Genomic DNA, 18,913 nt, shown 5'->3' on the forward strand with positions numbered 1-18,913 from the left:
AAAAACCAACCCAACCAACAAAAAAACAAACCAACCAATGCCAGGGGACAATTCTGCATTGCTGCATCAAGGATTCCTACAAATTGTGCATGACTTCTGAGCCTAAATCAATGTTCACAGGGGATGTACTCTCTGCCACTTTGTTTGCAATACCAGTGGTGCTTGATGCATTTGTGCTAGGTCACCTTTTAGCCTGAGAAAGTAGAAATCCAGCTATTGAATAGAGACCACTTTACGTGGTTTGCACTCTTTTTATGTTGGTGGAGAGTTGTTCGGCTGTAGCAAGGTGCAGGTGCGTACTCTTCCCATAAGCATAGTCCTGTCTGGTGTGCAAGTTCCTGGTCAAGTGACACAGACCCACAAAGACAACTACAGCCCACTCACCCCTTCTCCTTGCTTTCCACATGCATTTTACTGTGTCTTCATAGGCTGTTGTGAGGTGAAAACTGGCATCTACTGCATGCCTAATTAACCTGTAACTGTTTTAAGCAGCGCAGAAGGTGCACATCATAGCATCCTTTCTGAATATCTGTTGCCAGAGTTTCCTCCCATCATAGAACTCTACATCCATATTTGCTGGCTGTTGAATTGTAGACTGATTTGAAGGCAAGGGGTTTTGTTGTTATTGTTTAAAACTTTGCCTCTGAATACTGTTTTTGCTCCTTTCTGTTCAAGGAGTTAAAAATACTGGTGTAAGTTGGTGGTTTTGTTCTAATGCATTTTGGACATACCATCAAACTCAGGCCATCACTCCCCTTCTTTTTCTGAATGCAAATCTTTGCTTCTGGCAATATCTCAGAATATGACTGCATAGTTGTTTCAGTTGACTCCCACTACTCTGCTCCCCTTTCCAGCACACTGCTGGTTTGCAGTTAAGAGGGTGATTTTGATTTTCACTGCCTCATGTGTCAGTGTGCAAGTCTGAAGGGACCTTTTTACAATTGTAATAACAACTCTCAACAAAATCAATGGCACTTTCATTACTGATAGGAAGCATCCATTTTCTTTTGCCCGCAAGGAATGGATGCCTTATTGCAGAATAATGTTACAATAGAGGCTGACAATCAGCAGTTACAGAGTAAAGCCACATCACAAGAAAGCTCTGTCATGAAGCTGCCTTTAATAGGCACGCAGTAGAATTTGCCTCCCACTTACACTGAATTCTCTTATCATCAAATTTGTTGTCAAAGGAACTACAGTCATCTTCTAGATTTTCTGAGCTTGCCTGAACCTGACTGATCTGGTGGTCTCTGTCCTCATAGCAGCTCTTGCTACGAATTGAAAAGTTGAAAAAGTGTTATTGTTCCCATTTGATATGGGAAAAGGAGGTTCTCAAGCCAATGCCTACCCAAGGTGACACATCAGTGGAGGGATTGAAATTGCTCAACTTAATTTTTGGGCATTTGATTTGGTTTACAGTAGATACCTGTAGATTCACAAGAGGTGCCAGAGGATCTTGCTCCTGCATCATTTCACAGGAGCACACCCCTGCTCTGGTCTCACCCATGCTTCTAGCTTTCTTTCCCATGAACACAGGGCCAATGCAAAAAGATAGAGAGGAGAGAGGCTGGTGCATGCTCAAGCTTTACCCTGTTAAGGGCCTTGGACACAGCTGGGACGTATCCCAGACCCAGAAATACGGATATGTTTTCCAGAAGCACACAGGCAGATTAAGGCGCTGTGGGACATTATAACTACCCTAAGCCAGTGTTGTTGCTTTTCCCCTCTGCTGCTTTATCCTGCCCCTGACAAAAGTGCACTGGTTGTGCTGATAGAACTGCTTGTGTGGCCACTGTGTGAACCAGATTGGAAGACTCCATCTGAAAAATAATTTCCTTTTTTTTTTTTTTTATTTGCTCACTGGAGTGGTTGCACAAGGCTGTTTACAGCACAGCTGCATGACTGGAGGATAGCGTGCCACTGGATGGGGTATAAATGAGAGAAGGCATCTCTGGGGAGGGGTCTGTATGGAGAGGAAGGAGATGATACTTTAAGCCAGAATAGCTGTGTGTAATGTAAAACTGCAGCCGAAGTCAGTTAGCTCATCTTCTTGGGCTTTCTCTGTGGTCACTAGGGAGAGATAAGGTCTTTCAGAGTGATGGAGAGCAGGAGTACTTATCTCTCTTCATTGATTGTAGCAGGACCCCAGACACTGATGCACTTAATGTCACATGATACAAACATCCCCAAAGCAAGCAGTGAGGCCAAACCTCCACCATCTCAAGCATTTATCCTCATGCTGTCTTCATATTAAGGAAATGACTTTCATTCTTATGCCAAGAGCCTGCCAAAATAGCAGAACCATGCTCCTAAGTGTCAAAATATTTTGTAATTCTGATCAGCCAACAAACAGGAATCTGAATCCTAACTACAACTACCAGCCCTAACAGTCCTCATCTCCAGGCGTTTTTTATTTTCAGAAATTATACAATGTTCAAGATAGGGGCCTATCCCCATACCTACCTACTGCAGACAATCTTTTAATGTCTGCCTTGACTTTTTTTTCCTTCCTTTCCATAAGGTTTTCTTAGTTTGTGAGGCACATTTATCTCCAAGGTGCTACAAGCAATAGGTTGCATACTTGGTTCCCACTCTGCCCTGAATTGTGCTGCAAAATGCTCCTGCATTAATTGAAATGGAGTCTCGACTAAAAAGGAACAGAAACTCTGCACTGCATGGTCTTCTAGCTGAGCTGGAACAAGGAGGCTGCAGTTCCCTGTCGTCAATACCAGTTTCTGTGCTCTGCAGGATCATGTGGCAGTGCACATTTGATATGGACAAGTCATGAGATCAGGATGCTATTTTGGGCCGATTAGTTGCAGGAGAGCAGATCTTACCTGCTGAGCTACTCCTTCGAAACATTGTGAATATCTTTGAGCCAGCAAAGTGAGTAAGTATTAGTTCAGCAGCTCGCATCCTGAGGCTGCAATGATTTTGATCCATGACTATCTACCTGAAAGTGGAATTACCATCTGGAAGCCCAGCTTGAGAAATGTCTGCTACCAAAGCAGGCGTCCTATATTTTCTCTTGTGAGGGTGGGATTTATACTCACAGACACGCTGGTCCAGCCATAGCAGAATTTGCAGTGTTTATTTATATAAACTGAAAAAGGGCCACCCAGCTTTCGCGATCACACAGTTGTCAGCAGCCATCAACGAAGCAAAATGATTTTGCATGTTAACTGACCACTGAATGGCATGCTGTGACTTTCTGTCTTTCTCTGCTTTGGTCATTCTCCCTGTGAATTACAGACCAAGAAATCGACCAGACTGTAGGTCTATTTTTTGGCATTTTTCAGCTGACAGACATAAAATTCAGTTCACACACACTGCACCAAACATGGTTATAGCACAAATCACACTGCAGATTTATTTTAGTTAAGTTATTCTATAGATGTAGATTATACAATAGCTGTGCTAAGGTACAAGTGCTGGTTAAAATGTACTACATAAAAGTATTTAATGCATGATCAAGATATGTCCTAACCATACCAAGAACTAATTAAGTCCCACAAGAAGACATAGTTTCATGATATACACGAGAATTAAAGCATGTATCTTTCAAAGGATTTGCTGTATTTAAATTGAAGTTATGATGTTGTTGTGTCTTAAATAATTTCAACCCCCAGTACTGGCACACGTAGTTTTATTTTATATCTGTCTTCTGTGGTATACATCCAGTGAAAATAAGACATAAGCCAATGTCAGAATGTCCTTGTGCAGAATCCCACTGTTTAACTAAATCTGTGTAGCATCATACTATTTGTTAAACTGATACACCTTCCTGTTTAGAGCTTGCTGTTCCCTTCCCACTCTCACACCCAGATATGCTTAATTAATTTTTCTACTTCAGCTCATGTTTAATGAAACCCTCCACAGAAAACTATGAGCAAAGTCCTCTTATAACAAAATGAAAGATTATTCTCAACTTGGTAATGGGAGTTCAGGCTATTTATAGTCAGTAAAAAAGAAGTAATTAATGGTGTGTAAGAGTTCCTTGATAAGTCTTTGCCTCTTTGTTACATATTTGCTGACAAGATGACCATTAGGAATTTCCTTCCTCCTGTATTTGGAAGAATTGGTAGCACAAACAGAGGCTGTCATACAGCAGTATAAGCAATCCGTCAACAGTGCCAGGTGAAGGTGGCCCTGCCTTGTTTGGGGAGCACCATCCCCACACCTCCGCAGACTGGTCCCTCACTCATGCTGACATAACTATTCGTGCAGCCATGCCATGAGCTAGACCACTGAACGGAGATGAGTTGCAAATAGGTTCATCTCTACTTGCCCCCAAAGAGGTATTTTTACTGAGGTTCATTTCAGTGCTGTGGTTCCCAGCACAGCCCCACAAATAGTTGTGTTGACGCAGTGGAGGGGCTGGTATGAACAAGCAGCTGGAGATGGATGGGATGGGGGCAGGAGCTCCTCAGATGGGTTCATTGCTGAAATCCACATGTTGTGGCAGTGCAGCCCGGGCAGATAGTGCCAGTGAACCAACACCCAGTCCCAGCTGAAGGTGAGGTCTGGCGGGTCAGTACTGAATTACTGCCAGCTATGCTGACTCAGGAGAGATAAGGAAAAGATGTGGGCTATTCCTGTGATAGTGAGACCATCTATCAGACAAAGGTCCTGAGGGGAAAATATGACTTGTGCTTTAAGGGCTGTACTGTGATTCAGAGGTGTGTTACAGTAGCACTGACAGCAGAATGCCATTTTGCCAAACAGCTATAGGCAGAGAGTAAGACGGGCCCTGTTTCAAATGCTTCAAAAGTCAGCAGGAGATGATGGAAAACATTGTGTTTGCCCTTAACTCTCACCATATGTCAGAGGTAAGCCATCTCCTGAAAGATGAAACATAATAGCTCAGTTTTCCCATTTCAGATTTTTCTTCTTTTCTATCACGTGGCTGGGGTCTGTGTCTACTGGCGACCCCCAGTTTGGCCAGATGGCCACTGGCACACACTGTTACTCACAGTGATACTGGCACTGGAAAACCCAAATGCCACCAGTGCGAGAGGAAGGTCAATCAATTACCAAACGTGAGTTCTGGAAGGAACTTTCCCTCAGTTCAACCTGCTAAGAACTGTTCTTTCCTTCTATCTATCTGTCTGTCTATCTATCTATTTTGTCTCCTGTAATGTATGGCCACACTCCTAAATCTTCTGCATATTGTTTATCTAATATATCCTTTATAGGGCAATAATGCAGGGCACTAGTAATGCCCTTTGATACCCTGATGTCTTCCTATGGCGCAGTTTGTGTTGTAGCCTTCCCTACAGAAGTTTGCTGTAGAGTACAGCAGAGAGACTTGTGGCCTGTAGTAGGATGTGGAGCAGATGGCGAGTGGAGTCTTTTGAGGGAGAGATATCTTAGAGGGTTGCCTGCAACTGAGGAAGTACTGAACCAAGGTTGTTAGCCTTGGCTTTTTTTTTTTTTTGCATGTTAAAGGGAATGACAGAGACTCTCAACATTTCCCCTTGCAGCTTTTCTTCCATCTTTAGCACTTCACAACAAGCTATAAGGAATATCTCAGGTTCCTGAAACTTTATTGCTATTTTATCTTCTGGAGTGACAAAGAACCTTTCATGATTAGCACTGTTTCCTGCCTACAATGATTCTTTTCTTCAGGACCTTCATTAAAATCCCTCTGGAAATTCCACGGGTACTCACAAAACTCACTAGCAGACCGTTCTTTCCATGCCTCAGTCTTCTGATAGTGGTACCCACATGAGTAGCTCATGGGTTGGTCTACTGAGTGCACTACCACCGCTTTTCCATAGTCATGGTCTTCACAGTGCGATTTGGAGTAAAACAGTCTCTGTCTGCCCCAAACCAAAATATCTCTGTCATCTTCTCAGGTCTCTCTGAAACTGAATTTCTGGTATTAGTGATGAAACTGAAGCACAGCTTCAGTCCAGTGCAAACATCCACACATCTGCTATCCCCATGGTGTCTCCCAGCTGCCAGATCCAAACCAGAAACCATGCAGTCATTTTACCATGGTCCTGTCCCTGAGCACATAAGCCCTACTGAGAGGCAGGGGATCTGAGCTCAGATGGAAGTGCCACGCTGAGGCCATTACTTCTGTATCAGAACTGGCTCACGTCCAGGCAGCCTGGGAAGCAAGCAGACCAGCACTGGGACCATCTGCACCCATCTGTCTAGAGACATCCTCATCATTGCTAGCAGGCAAAGGCTAAATCTACAAAGCAGAATGCTACTTCATACTGCAGACTCTAATGTCCAGCTGTCCTGACACTGAGAGCAACATCCAGCCCCAAGTCCTCAAGTCTTGAGTAAAATATCCAGCCCCAAGTCCTCAAGACTTGAGTAAAGAAACTAAAAACATTACTTCTGAGAATCTCATCCTGAAGAAGAGAAACCCAAGATTTACATCTAATGGTATAAAAAGGAACATAGTCTAAGCAAGGAAAGGAATAGAGTCTAGCAATGGATCTTGTCCTAAAGCTAAACACTTGAGTTATGTTAGCCCTTTTTAAAAAAAAAAAAAAAAAAAAAAAAGATAATTGACTATTCCTCTGCTCAGCATCTTCAAATGTTTTAATCTCAATAGTGCAATTAGGCAGAAAAGCTTCTCTGCGGATCTAGGATCACTATAGGAGCTTCATGCATTACCTGTGCAACTTGGCAGCAGTAGAAAAGCCTACTGCAGCATCAGTGGTGAAATGCTTGCTTACTTAGGTGGAAAATTATTAGCATAGTTTTCTTGTTACCTAACAGCAGTCTGAATTCCTGAAAGGGATAAAGGAAAAAGATCATCTTCATTCTTTCCAGCTGCACCAAATAAACAGCATTCCTCTTCCATGTTTGTTATTGCTTACAGAGCAGGCAAAGAAACTAATTTTCTTCTCCAGCTTTGATGCTTATGAAAAATTGGAAATTGTAGGGACACACCCTGCAGCTGTCTTCAGCCAACAAAGGGTTAATTGCAATTGCCCCTCCATTTGGCACTCAAGAGAAGGATAAGAAAACCTTATCTATGCTGAAGAAAAAAAAATCTTACCAGAATAACAAGCATTGCGTTGAGGAAAAGGAGACTCAATGAGCAAAGGCTTCTTAATGCTAGGAAGTTTTGCAGCTTTTACTGTAATTGTATAGTCAAAGCAAGCGACCTTTCCCCATACTTTATCACAAAAATTAAGATATCAACTGAAAGGGCTGCACAGTTAATTTTGGCTTGAGAAGCAATTTAGTTTATATTAGTGTCAGGCAACTTTATCTAGGGCTTCTAACGGCATAAGCATTTATCTGGTAAAAACCAAGATATTGCACCTCTGATCAACATATCTATAACCTGTCTAGGGTAGACCAACATTTTTAAATTTTAATCTAGAAAATTGCAGGCATGATTGACACTGGTGTAGCTCCCTCTTTACACTTGTGCAGTGCATCTGTAATTACAATGTGTCAAGTGCCTTAAGACATAGTGAATTCTAGCGACATTTGTGGAACAAAGTCCTTAGAACGCTGAGCTCTAGGCTGAAGTTAAACCTCAAGCCATGTAATCAGGTTGAATATTTAGTCTTTATTTTTGTAAACTGCAAATTTGTGGAAACAGCTATTGGAAACAAACACTGAATGGAAATGAATGAGTACGGCTACTCCAGGCTTTGTGCCTTATAAATATAATAATCTGAAGTGAATCTGAATAATGTCTTTGCTCACTCAGATGAGTGTAGATTCACCCCACTGCCTCATGTCATTTCAGCTCATCCTTTTTTTAAGCTGCTGACCTCTTTGAAGTGGTAATACTTCTATGGTGCCTGTGTCTCCAGAAGCCAACTTACTGTACAAACATCAATAACTTAACTCCTAACACTCCAGATAGCAAGGGAAAGATAATCAGAGTCTGTTTTGTAGGCTTTAGCTGCACAGGTTCAACGGGGCTAAGATGGCTGTTGAGCTGAAGAGGTGGGTAGAATTCGCATCTCCTCATGAAGTGTTATCTAACATATTCAGCTGTTCTCAAATTTTCCAGTGAATGGCTCACTTTTTCCTTCCTTTCAGAAGACCTGCTTTCTTCTATTTGCAGTCATATAACATTCCTATGCTGTCTTTGAGGACTAACATAAGGAAAGTATTTAATGTATTTTACCTAAGGCAAGTACTAAGGCTATTAAAAAACTTCTATGATTTAAAAGGTGACAGAAACACTTTTCTATCACATGATGTAAATTGAACTAAGTTAGGTTACTTTGGCTGCTTATTCTCTTATAATGCAAAAGCAGACCTGGAGTAGGAGAGGAAAAATGTGCTTTGGCTTTGCATTGCAACATTTAAATTGATTTTGTCCATGAATATAATTATACTAGGATAGCTATACTGATAGTCTTCCTAATGGAGCCATACCTTATGGGTCTAAATCAATGAGCTGAATTAAACAAACTAGATGACTCAAAGGATTAATTTTTTCCCCTTCTTTTCCTTATTCTGTTTTAACTGCATCTGTATCAGTAGAGGTATGATTTTATCTTTCATTCTTTGTTCTGGGCTTGCATCCCTTCTTTTTGGGTTTCCATGAAAATTCTCACCATTGAATTCAAATAGTTTAATAGAAACAAAGTCAACTTGCAGCAAATACCAGAAAAATAAAAAATGAATAGAAAACTTGAAAATGCAACTCTCCATTCCTGGAACGACTGCATACAGGGACAGAAAAAACCTGAACATATTAAATAACTGGAAGGTTTAGTGAAACCAGTTTGAGAAGTAGTAGCCAGGATACCTGTAAAATGCATTTCAGCTGGGGAATACAAAGCAAAACTCATGGTACACAGAGGCTGAACGCATAGCTTGAGCGACTGCACTGGCATCACTTCTTCCCGTCCCAAGGTACAGAGCGACCTCGCCAGTGGCCTATACCCTTGGAGGAAGAGGCGGAAGGAATGAAGTGGGGTAGTAGAGATAGAAATCTTGGGTCAAACCTAAGCAGTCAAATTTTCATGCTCTGAATATTTGCCTTCTTATTCCTATCCCTCTAAATAAATCACATCCTGAAGTACCCAACAGATTTCTGATTACTTTTATCAGCTGGAGGGAGGAAGGGGGCACGATTTCTCATCAGTAAGTCCTGTGCCAGCAGATACCCTAGGGTTGACCCAATTATTCCCCAAAGTGCGTGCTTTTGTCAGTGCAGTTAATTAATAGGTAGTTCACCATATCTGAATGCAGGACTATTCTACTGCTATAAATATGTCCTCACTAGGCATTAGTATGGTATATGGATGCCTTATGCCCTAAGTAATGCCTAGAATAACATAGCCCAAAAGCTATTTGCCAGAATCAGGTAGAAGCTGAAGTTCATCTAAGACCTCACCACTGCTGAAAGCAGAGGGCACCCCTACCTCTGCCCATTCTCTGGCCCACGGTGATGCTCACTAAGGGATGCTCACATGGGAACTGCCCCTGCTCAAAATGAGTTTTACTAATAAAAAGGTTTTATTTCCTCCTAGATCAGCCACCTGGCCAAGCTGCCTGTGTAGGTACACAAGGACTAGTGGCAGCACAGAGGGAGGGACACAACTGCATGAAGTGCAGCGTTAAATCTAATTAAGACAATCGGGGATGTATATCTTAAGTCAATAAATAATGTTGATCGGTGAATTAATATAAGCAAATTCCTTACTATTCAGGACAACTATCCAAGCAGAAAGACAAAAATGTGTCAAAAATATATGTTAGTTACAGCAAGGACTTGGTTCAGTTTTAGTTAAGAAGTTGCTCGTACAGAATAAGAGGAGCGATAAGATGCATTAACCCTTGCATTAATGAACAGAATGTTTCAATTTTAGTTCGGTTGGAGCAGAAGCAGAAACACTTAAGCTGCTTTTTTTTTTTTTTTTGAATGCAGCCCAAGATGTGGGCGGTAACAAAGCATCAAAAAGGTTGCAATTGATTTGGAGCATATGGCAAAACTCTTTGTCAAGGAAAAGGAGGGAAAAAGTTGTTTTGTTTGCTGGAAGAAAAACAAATGAGAAGACCAAAGCAATTCAATCTGCTGAGTGTGAAATGCATTAGGAGGATAGGAGTGTTGCACAGCTGAACGCTGCGCTGTCACTGCCAGACACTTCTCTGCTGGCTCCCGATCCTGGAGCTCTGAAGTAAGTCTGGCAGCTCCAGCCCTCTCTCTGTCAGAGCCACAGCTCTGGGCTCTGGGGATAGAAGCATATTGCTCCAGCCCAGCATAGCCAGAGAGGAGCTGAGGGAGGTTTTATAGGTATTTTGAAACAGAAGGAAAAAAATCTTTTAAGCATTTTGAAACTGAAATGCAGGCACTCTATACCTTATTCAGAGATGGATGGCACTCACATATGGAAACTGCACATCTGTAGTAAAAAATACAAAGTTTCTCCTGTGTTCCCAGACTCCTGCATCACCACCACTGCCTCTGTCACTGTGATCTTAGCAGTCTCCTTCCCCACATACTGTCACTTCATGTATCAAGTTAGCCTTGGTAGGAAATGAGGATCTGCTTTGTTAACTCTTTCCATCTACCAGAGCGTGCCTAGTTTAATTACAGGCTCTATCGTGCTTCTAGTGAAAGCATATAATTGCCCTCTCTTCTCTGCTTTCGAAGAGAAGGAGGATCTGAAACATATCTAAAAGTGAAAGCTGCTCCATAACGCTTTCTAAAACTGCCACATGTAACTGCAGTTAGGAAACCACAGTGCTTTGTGAGATCAGTTAAAATTGGTTTGCAAGTGAAAGCACAGAGACAAAGCCACTGACTGCAGAATCAGTAATTTTAGTTTTCCTCCTGCTTTTTGTTATATGCCCACAAAAGCCAGAAAACAAATAGCAGCACCTGAATGTTCTGTTATGTGCTAATGAAAAAAACTAAAATACCAGGAGAACAGCTCAGGAGAGGTATTGCTGTCATACAGCAGACTTAGCTTGGAAAAGATGATGCTGGTTAATGCCCTTTAATGGCAGCACTTCCCAATATTACCCACATACCTGACAGACATAAATAAATACAAACCATTTCTAAATTTAGTTGGTATCTTAATTGTTCAAGAGGCTGACACCTGCTATAGTAAAAAACCAATGTGACCACAGGGAAAACATCATGTCTGTTTGCTTTTATGTATTTATAGGCACATACCTCAGTGGTATGCAAATATTTGGTTGCATCATATTGCCTATAACTTCATTAATAACACGCATTGCTCACAACACAGCCTGAGCTCTGGTAGATAATTCAGCTAAGCAAACTGTCCTGCTCACAGTGACTCATACCAAAGGGGCCTACAGCAAGCAGCCAGGTGATGGAAACACAGCAGAGCAAGAGGCTGTTTTTATTGGTCTGAACAGTTGGTTTCACTTTTTTCTTTAGCCCATATAGAGCTAAAGTGTGCTCAATGACAGAGTACAGAGGAAACCCAAACTACCATTCGTATGGTTTAAAAGCAATTTCTTCTAAAGCAGAGGGAACTCTAAAATAGTGAAGGACTGTCACAAGTAGAGGTACATGTCATCCTCTTTTGTATTTCATCCTCTTTTAAATCATTAAACTAATCCAAAGATTATTTTTTATATAAAAACTGATGCATATGTTTAAGAGACAAACTGTTAAACACTCCTTTCCAGACAATAATGCTGAGAAATGGTTTGCCGTAGACTTATTGGGGATTAGGTCTTTTCATTAAAAAAACAAAAGCGGAAAAAGAATCTTTCTGACTTCAGACCATGATAATTTGAATTCCTGTGTTCATCTAGTCCAAAGGCCATTCTGAGTTTCCCTGGTCTTCTAATCCTTGCATCACAAGGATGAAACTTAAATGATTTAGCATCTCCCAGCTCAGCTTTCTGCTTCATTTTAGTATTTTAGATTGGGAGACATGATCCTTGGCCAGCTCCCACATTGGAGAGGTTCATAAATTAATTGATGGATCTTATAATGACTGGGAGAAGGCATGATTAATGCAAAGTTAAAGCTGTCCACTGGCATTTCATGCCCTTCAAGCATGCTTCAGGTCTAATTCCCAGATCTGAAAAAAAAAGGAAAATAAAGGATTAAAGGACATATCTGTGAAACCTTGATACTCACCCTTCCCTGTCAATAGCACTGGAATTACAGTTGCCTTGCCTGTGCGAAGTGCGATTAGCCAGGATTACTCACAGCAGTTCAACAGAGCTGTGACTCATGTTAAAAGGTAATCTGGATGGACCATTTCCATCTGTGAAAAGGGGAGCAAATTCCTTGACAGGACCCTCATTTGACCAAAGGAGCCCTTTGTGTATCTTCAAGAGCTCCTGGACACCTCACTTAAGCACGGCACTGAACCACTCCTATAAATAAGGATGTCAACAGTTGGCGCGTAGCTGTCTGTGCATGACAAGTTTAATGGCAGGTGACTGTAGGGTTAGATTGCGTCAAGTGCATAAAGGCAAAGAGGCTATAAAAAAGAAGCAAAGGGCTTATCAAATGTGAGAGATCTGGTGTTCTGGGGATCAGGTGCGCCAGGAATTTGGCTGTGGGGCAAGCGTAGCCACCCCCCCTGCACAGTTCAAAGACACCCTCCGGTATGGGAGCTATTCCTGGAGCAGGGGCTGCACACGCCAGGCAGGGTAAAGGTTGCCTGAACATGTACTTTAATTCTTCATTCCTGGTGTTGATGAACTTGAATTTTTATGACTTGATACTTTCTAAAAATGCACAGGACCTCATCAGATAGTCTTAGCTATCCTTCAAGAAAATTATTTGAAGCTTAATTTCCAATCTTTATTTCTTTTCTCTAAGTGGAGAGAGAAACAAGATTGACAAAGTTTAAATAACCTTTAGGTAGCCACAGCTATCACAGTTTTACAGTAGAGACGCTATGGCAACTAGTTAAACATAAAGGAAGCTACGTGATCTCCAAGTGATTCTTCTGTTATTTGTAGGAGTGGGGACTGAAATATTTGGGGTTGCTGATATTGATTGCCTTAAAGAGACAGTGATGTGCACTAGCTGGGATAACTACTGTATGACTTGCAAACTTTGAGCTACACTCAAACAGCCCATGCAAGTTAGCCCCTTGTTCAAACAGGGCTTCCCTGATCTGCTGTGGATGTCTGAGTTTCAGGGCTCCTGTCAGGGATGAGCAGAACTAATCAGGGTTTCCATCTGGGTATGTATCAAACAACCCTGGACTGTCCACCAGTAGCTCAGATGAAGAATTCAAGTCTGAGTATCTTTAAGACAGGCTAAACCACAACATTCCAGTACACCTAATCCTAGTCTTCTCTCTCTTCATGCACTTCTTTTACTCCTGTGCTATTCTGGTCTTCCAATTTCTTCCCATTAATGTATTAATCACATGCTTCATCCTCTTCATTCTAGCTATGCTTAAATCCTCTCTTTCTTTCAAGTGCCCTAAAACCATAGATTTTCCCATTTGATCCTATCTCTCTGTACTGGCTAAAGAGTTAGACTACATATGAAATTGGGTTGCACACAGTGTAGCACACTGCTTTTGGGTGTATTTCAGCTTCCATAGCAGTAGGAGTTTTCTCTTGGGCACCTAGCATGCTGCTGCTACTCTACCATTATTGTAATGTCACTGTGATTTCCAGTAATAACAAGAATGAGCACCTTATTCTTCCAGAACTTTGATGCTAAATGTTCCAATTTTATGGTGGCAGAAAAGGAGACTTATCTGGAGGAATAAGGTGAATACTGTGTAGAAAATGATGCTGCAAAAGAACTTAACTGTAGTATGGCACTAGAAACAACAGGATAGAATTGATCTTGAGTAAATGGTAGGTAAATAATATCTGAGGATCACTTAAGTTCAACTTCAAAATGAGAGGTGATGCAGTGCCTTACTAGACCAAGCAGTTAATTTTTCAGAATTGGTGACCTTTACCCAGCTGAATCTTGAAAGGGAATACTTGACTGTGCCAAGGTTCATTAGAATTAGTTAATTATCTTCTAGTACACTTACAGAATATGATAAACATGTGAATTTAAGACACTCCTATAAAATGTTTGACTGCTATTAAAGAAAAGTTCAGTGGTTTCCCCTAAATGAACAGCAAGGGCAGGCTGGTAGTTTGCATACTGTGAACGAAGTCTCTCAGGTGAACAGTCTTTCTGTTGATCTCACTTTTCTCTTTTCTTCTCCACCATGAAACATCTCCCCTTCCCTCTGCTTACTCAGACTGTTGTCTTTCCTTCCAGACCTCTCCCAGAACCTTGTTTCTGTAACATTATCTACTAAATACAAGCTCTTAAAGTGGTAGAAAAGTACTTGGGTATTCACTTTCTATAGCTGTCCAGCTGAAAAATGTCACCTTTGTCCTACCTTTCCTCTCCCTCCATTTACTTTGATGCTTTCACTGGTTGTTTGACATTTAACCTTTAGGCATATCCCTTCCAGACATGCGGCCGCCCTTGATCTCTTCTAAGAAACATCAACACATCTACTGAATGATAAGAGTTATTTCTAATAATGAACAAACATTGTGCTCTTATGCCTTGACTTCAAGAGGCTTAGAAACATGTGCCTGATAAGGGTGGAAAAGAAAATAAGCATTCATACAGATCGTAATGTTCTGCTAACGTTTTGCTCAGCAACACTGCCTGTGAAATGTCCATATCTGACAAAACCTGGACACCTCTGTTCTAGAGACACCTGATACGGAAGCAACCTGAAGGTGATGTGGGTCAGAACTGTAGTTTACATATAAAGACATGTAGGATTACCAGGTCTCAAATAGCAGCAGACGATCATGGTGATCAGAAAAGAAAGGCTCAAGGAGGTACAACTCGCAAGTTGAGATTCTTATTCCCTGTAAAGCTCAAAGAATTTACTCATGATATTGCTAAGTGTGTCCCCAGAAGCAGATAAACTGCTGCAACATGACAATGTCTGGACAAATTAAAAAGCCTCATCCAAGGTGGGGTTTGTTCACAGTAATTTTCCCCATGTGACTAGCTCTTGTAACTTGACTTATAATCAGACTGTCACTTCTGGCTTTGACCTTTCTTCCCATCCTGTCTCCACACTTCAGCTCATCCTCACAGCACTCATGTAGGAAACACCAGTACTCCTCTTCCTTTTGCAGAGGAGAAACTGAGGCATTGAGACATCATTTGCACACAGATTTATTGTGCAAGAAGTAATAACATGAGTCAAGGTTTTCTAAGTCCCTGATTGCTAGTCCAGCCATTTCTTCCACAGCAACTTCCTGCTTCCCCTGATGACTAAGTGCTGCATCTTCTCTGTGTATTAAAGTTCTTTGTAGGTGGCCTATATCAAAGTGGGACTGTGGGCACCTGAAATACAATGCCTAGCTACTGAGGAATCTCAGAAGGCCCTCTCTAAAAAGGTTGAGAAAGCTGTGATGCTCAGTACCCAAATTGTGTGTGTCCACTCCTAGGAAGTGAACCTCTGGTGCTGAGTGAGGTGTCCCACACAACAAGCAAGCAGGGGGAGATGTTTAAAGTTGAGGTTGACAACAGGCATCCCAGTATTCAGACCACTGAGACAGGCAGCAGAAAGTGCTGAAGAAAGGGATGTATCTGAAGTTCTCTCCCTTGTCTCCATTTATAGTTTAACTCAGTTATGGAGTTAGGTGCTTTTGTGAGGCAGAACCCAAAACCAGCTCTTGAGCTTCGACATCTCAGTCATGCACTTGAACATAGGCAAATTAGGTGGAAAAACAGCCCGTTCCAGTGGTGGCTTCTTGCACAGTCACTTTTTGGCCTTCTTCAACCCCAGGGGTATTGAACCCAGGGCTCCCTTTCTGCAGGACAGCCAGTCGCTAGGCATTGGCCATTCCTGGTGGACACCTTCTACTCTCCTGTTGAGGATAAGGGGTCAGGACTACAAAACTCATGTGGCAAGGAGCAACAGGGCAACCAGGGATCACTGTATGCCACCACAGTGTCTGGGAACTCAGGAAGAGGGAGGACCTGTGTCTCCTAGGCCACGGTTGGTTAGGTATTTTGTATTCCTGATCTATTCTATGGATAGAAGAGCGACGCTTGGCTTCTCAGTCCAACCTATGTGTCCCTAGGCAGTTTAGATAAGATTTGAGTTATTTGCCTCAAGAAGCTGAGAAATCGTCTTAAATTGCTCTTTATGTGGTTAAATGCTCTTATGGATGGCACCATCAGTTGCTGTAACTCAGAAACCATAATTTAGTGAGAGTTAGGAGATCTAGTTTCATTTTTTTGCTTTGCCACAGATTTTCAGCATGACCTTGGCAAACAAATCAATTCAGGTCAAATAACAGTGAACTCAATGTTTTAGGCATTGGCTAACACAAGAAATTGGAATATATCTGCACCTAATTTGTGGAGTCCAGCATTTACACATTTCTTATACACAACAAGTGGACAAGTTTACCTGCTTTGTTACATTTTGTGAATGTGCTGATTAAACATGCTAGTTTATCCTGGAATTAAATTGAGATTATAATATTTCTGTACATTACAGGGAGCCAAATAATGTTTGCAAAGCAGTCTGAGATTCTTACATGCATCAAATTATGTATAGATGCACATAACTTAATGCACATAACTTAGCTAATAATTGTTAATCTTCTGAAGTTTCACAAAATATGTCAATCTGTGATATGGATACAACGTCAATCTCTGTTTCTGAATCTGTTCCAGGAAGATCTGGGGAAACCATGACTTCAGACAAATGTTTTGATTATGGAAATATCTTGACCTCATCTCTATGAGGAGCCAAAGAGTCATAGATAGTGCCACTGCTTAAGACATAGCAATATATCAACAATATAATTAACGATTAATGTACTATTTATATTGTGGTAATGTTTACAGACCACAGTCATACAGTAAGACCCACTTCTGCTGTACAAACACACACAAACATGATTCCTGTCTCAAACCTAAATCAGGAAATAAAAGCAGTTTTCAGGGCCTGGAAAAGGAAAAATATCAAATCAGTGATAATAAAAGATTGTGCAAAGCAACTCATCTACACTGCAACATGAAACTCATGGTTTCTTTGCAAGGGAAGGCTACTCTCATGTAACTCGAAGAGATTTTAAACAACATACAAGGTTATGCAGATACTCGTATTTCAGAATATTAGTGGCTAATTTAAGCGTAGATATAGATTTGCCTAAATGCTTGCAATATATTTTTCTCATTATCTTCACATAAGTAGCTAACAAAAAACTTGGTACAGTTTCCTCACGTAGGCACCCAGAGAGTGTTCACAGGTAGGCAATTATGCAATTGATGCAGAGAAGTACTATTGGCACACTCAATTTTGCTCTGCAGACTTCATAACAACACGGTGTATGCCCCTATCTTAGATATCTATGTTTTAGGAGTTCCTTCCATGTCTTCCCAGGTGTGTACTCTCTTTCTGTCCAAAGGTTGTGTCCAGATGCCCCATTGCCCAGTTACTAAAGTAGTTCAGCTCTGCCTGGACTGTGTGAGAGAGGAAAACCCAAAGAAACTTCTACCAGTTTTGTACAGACCAAATCTACAGAGTTTGTGCAGTTCATGTTCATGCAGTTTGGATGTTTGTGCACTTCATGAAACAAATATATTTCTGCTAGGGAATTTCCATAAAGAAAAAAGGGACCCCTCCCCAAACTAGAATATGTGCTGCCCGTGCACCTTATTTTATAGAAGAGAAGTGTCACTTCAATTTACAGTGTTGAATTATTCAAAGCACCCAAAGCTATACTGGAGAGAAAAAATTATACAATTATACATCAAAGTATCTATCTGGATCGAGATTACGTCCCTCTTCATGGTGGGGGGGCGGGGGATAAAGTAAACCCCGATCATGGTTTTATTCCAACCGAATAAGCCAATCTGGAGCAAAGGGAATAGCTGGAGTCGTAGTCTTGAACTACAGCAGCGAGTTTTGTTGGTGCTCATTTGTCAAAGCTGTGATAGCAGTGTCCATATCAGTTTCCCCATATTGGTATATATTCACTTCTCAAGTTAAATTAGAATTACTTTTTCCAGCCATCCTTATGCTGTCACATAAAAACCATTACTATTTGGTAGATGAAACTAGGAGAACCTCACAGCGCATAGGATGCACACAGACCTTTTCAAACAGGCACAAAATGCTGTGGCCTCAGCTCACCCTCAAATGAATATTATAAATTTAGATGGATCAAGAGGATGGGAAGACCAGAGCTCTGGCAACAGTTCAGACAGGATATCACATCAGAGCCAGGGGCAGCTCCAGCACAGCAGTAATTGCCCTGATGCTGGCATGCCACTAAATGCTTCAGATTCCTTCTAGGTAAACAGCGTGTACCCAGGACATACTCATCTGAGTGCAGAAGGGCTGCGGACAAGTGAAAAACATACACTGTGAACTGAACACACGAGTTTAAATTTTGCTTCAGGTGTCTGCAGTCAAGGCCACTGGTTTTAGCACAGTTATACTGGTATGGTGTCTGTGGCACAGGGCAGGGAGCTGTGAAAGGAATGGAGCTGTTGTTGCTCCAGGCTGTTACTGGACGGCATTCAGCCAAGACAGGCACTTGCAGCTGCTGAAAATCTGGACACACACAGACACAGAGGGAATTATGCCTCCTTAGACTGTGTTTACCTCAAACCTCAGTCTGAGTCCTCAGCAACCTCTTCCACCATGTCACTGTGTGTCTCTGATATGCCTATGGTTCCTCCACTTCCACAGCCAGGCTCCAGCTCCTCCACGTTTCTACCTTCAGCCCCCCAGCCCAGTGCCCCCCAGCCTTGCAGCCCAGCTCTGCTGCTGCACTAAGGGGTGAGGCAGTGGAGCAATTCTGCGAGCGGCTGCCCCACTGCACAGCGCTCCGCAGCGTGGGACAGCTGCTTCATGGCATCTTGCTTCATCCCAGGTTAAGGCCTACCTCCCAGGGATGTTATTTACAAATATCACTTTTCACAAGGAATCTCTGATGCACTCTAGACAGG

This window comes from Chlamydotis macqueenii, chromosome 3, assembly GCF_036417535.1.
Source record: "Chlamydotis macqueenii isolate bChlMac1 chromosome 3, bChlMac1.mat, whole genome shotgun sequence".
Classification (NCBI taxonomy): Eukaryota; Metazoa; Chordata; class Aves; order Otidiformes; family Otididae; genus Chlamydotis; species Chlamydotis macqueenii.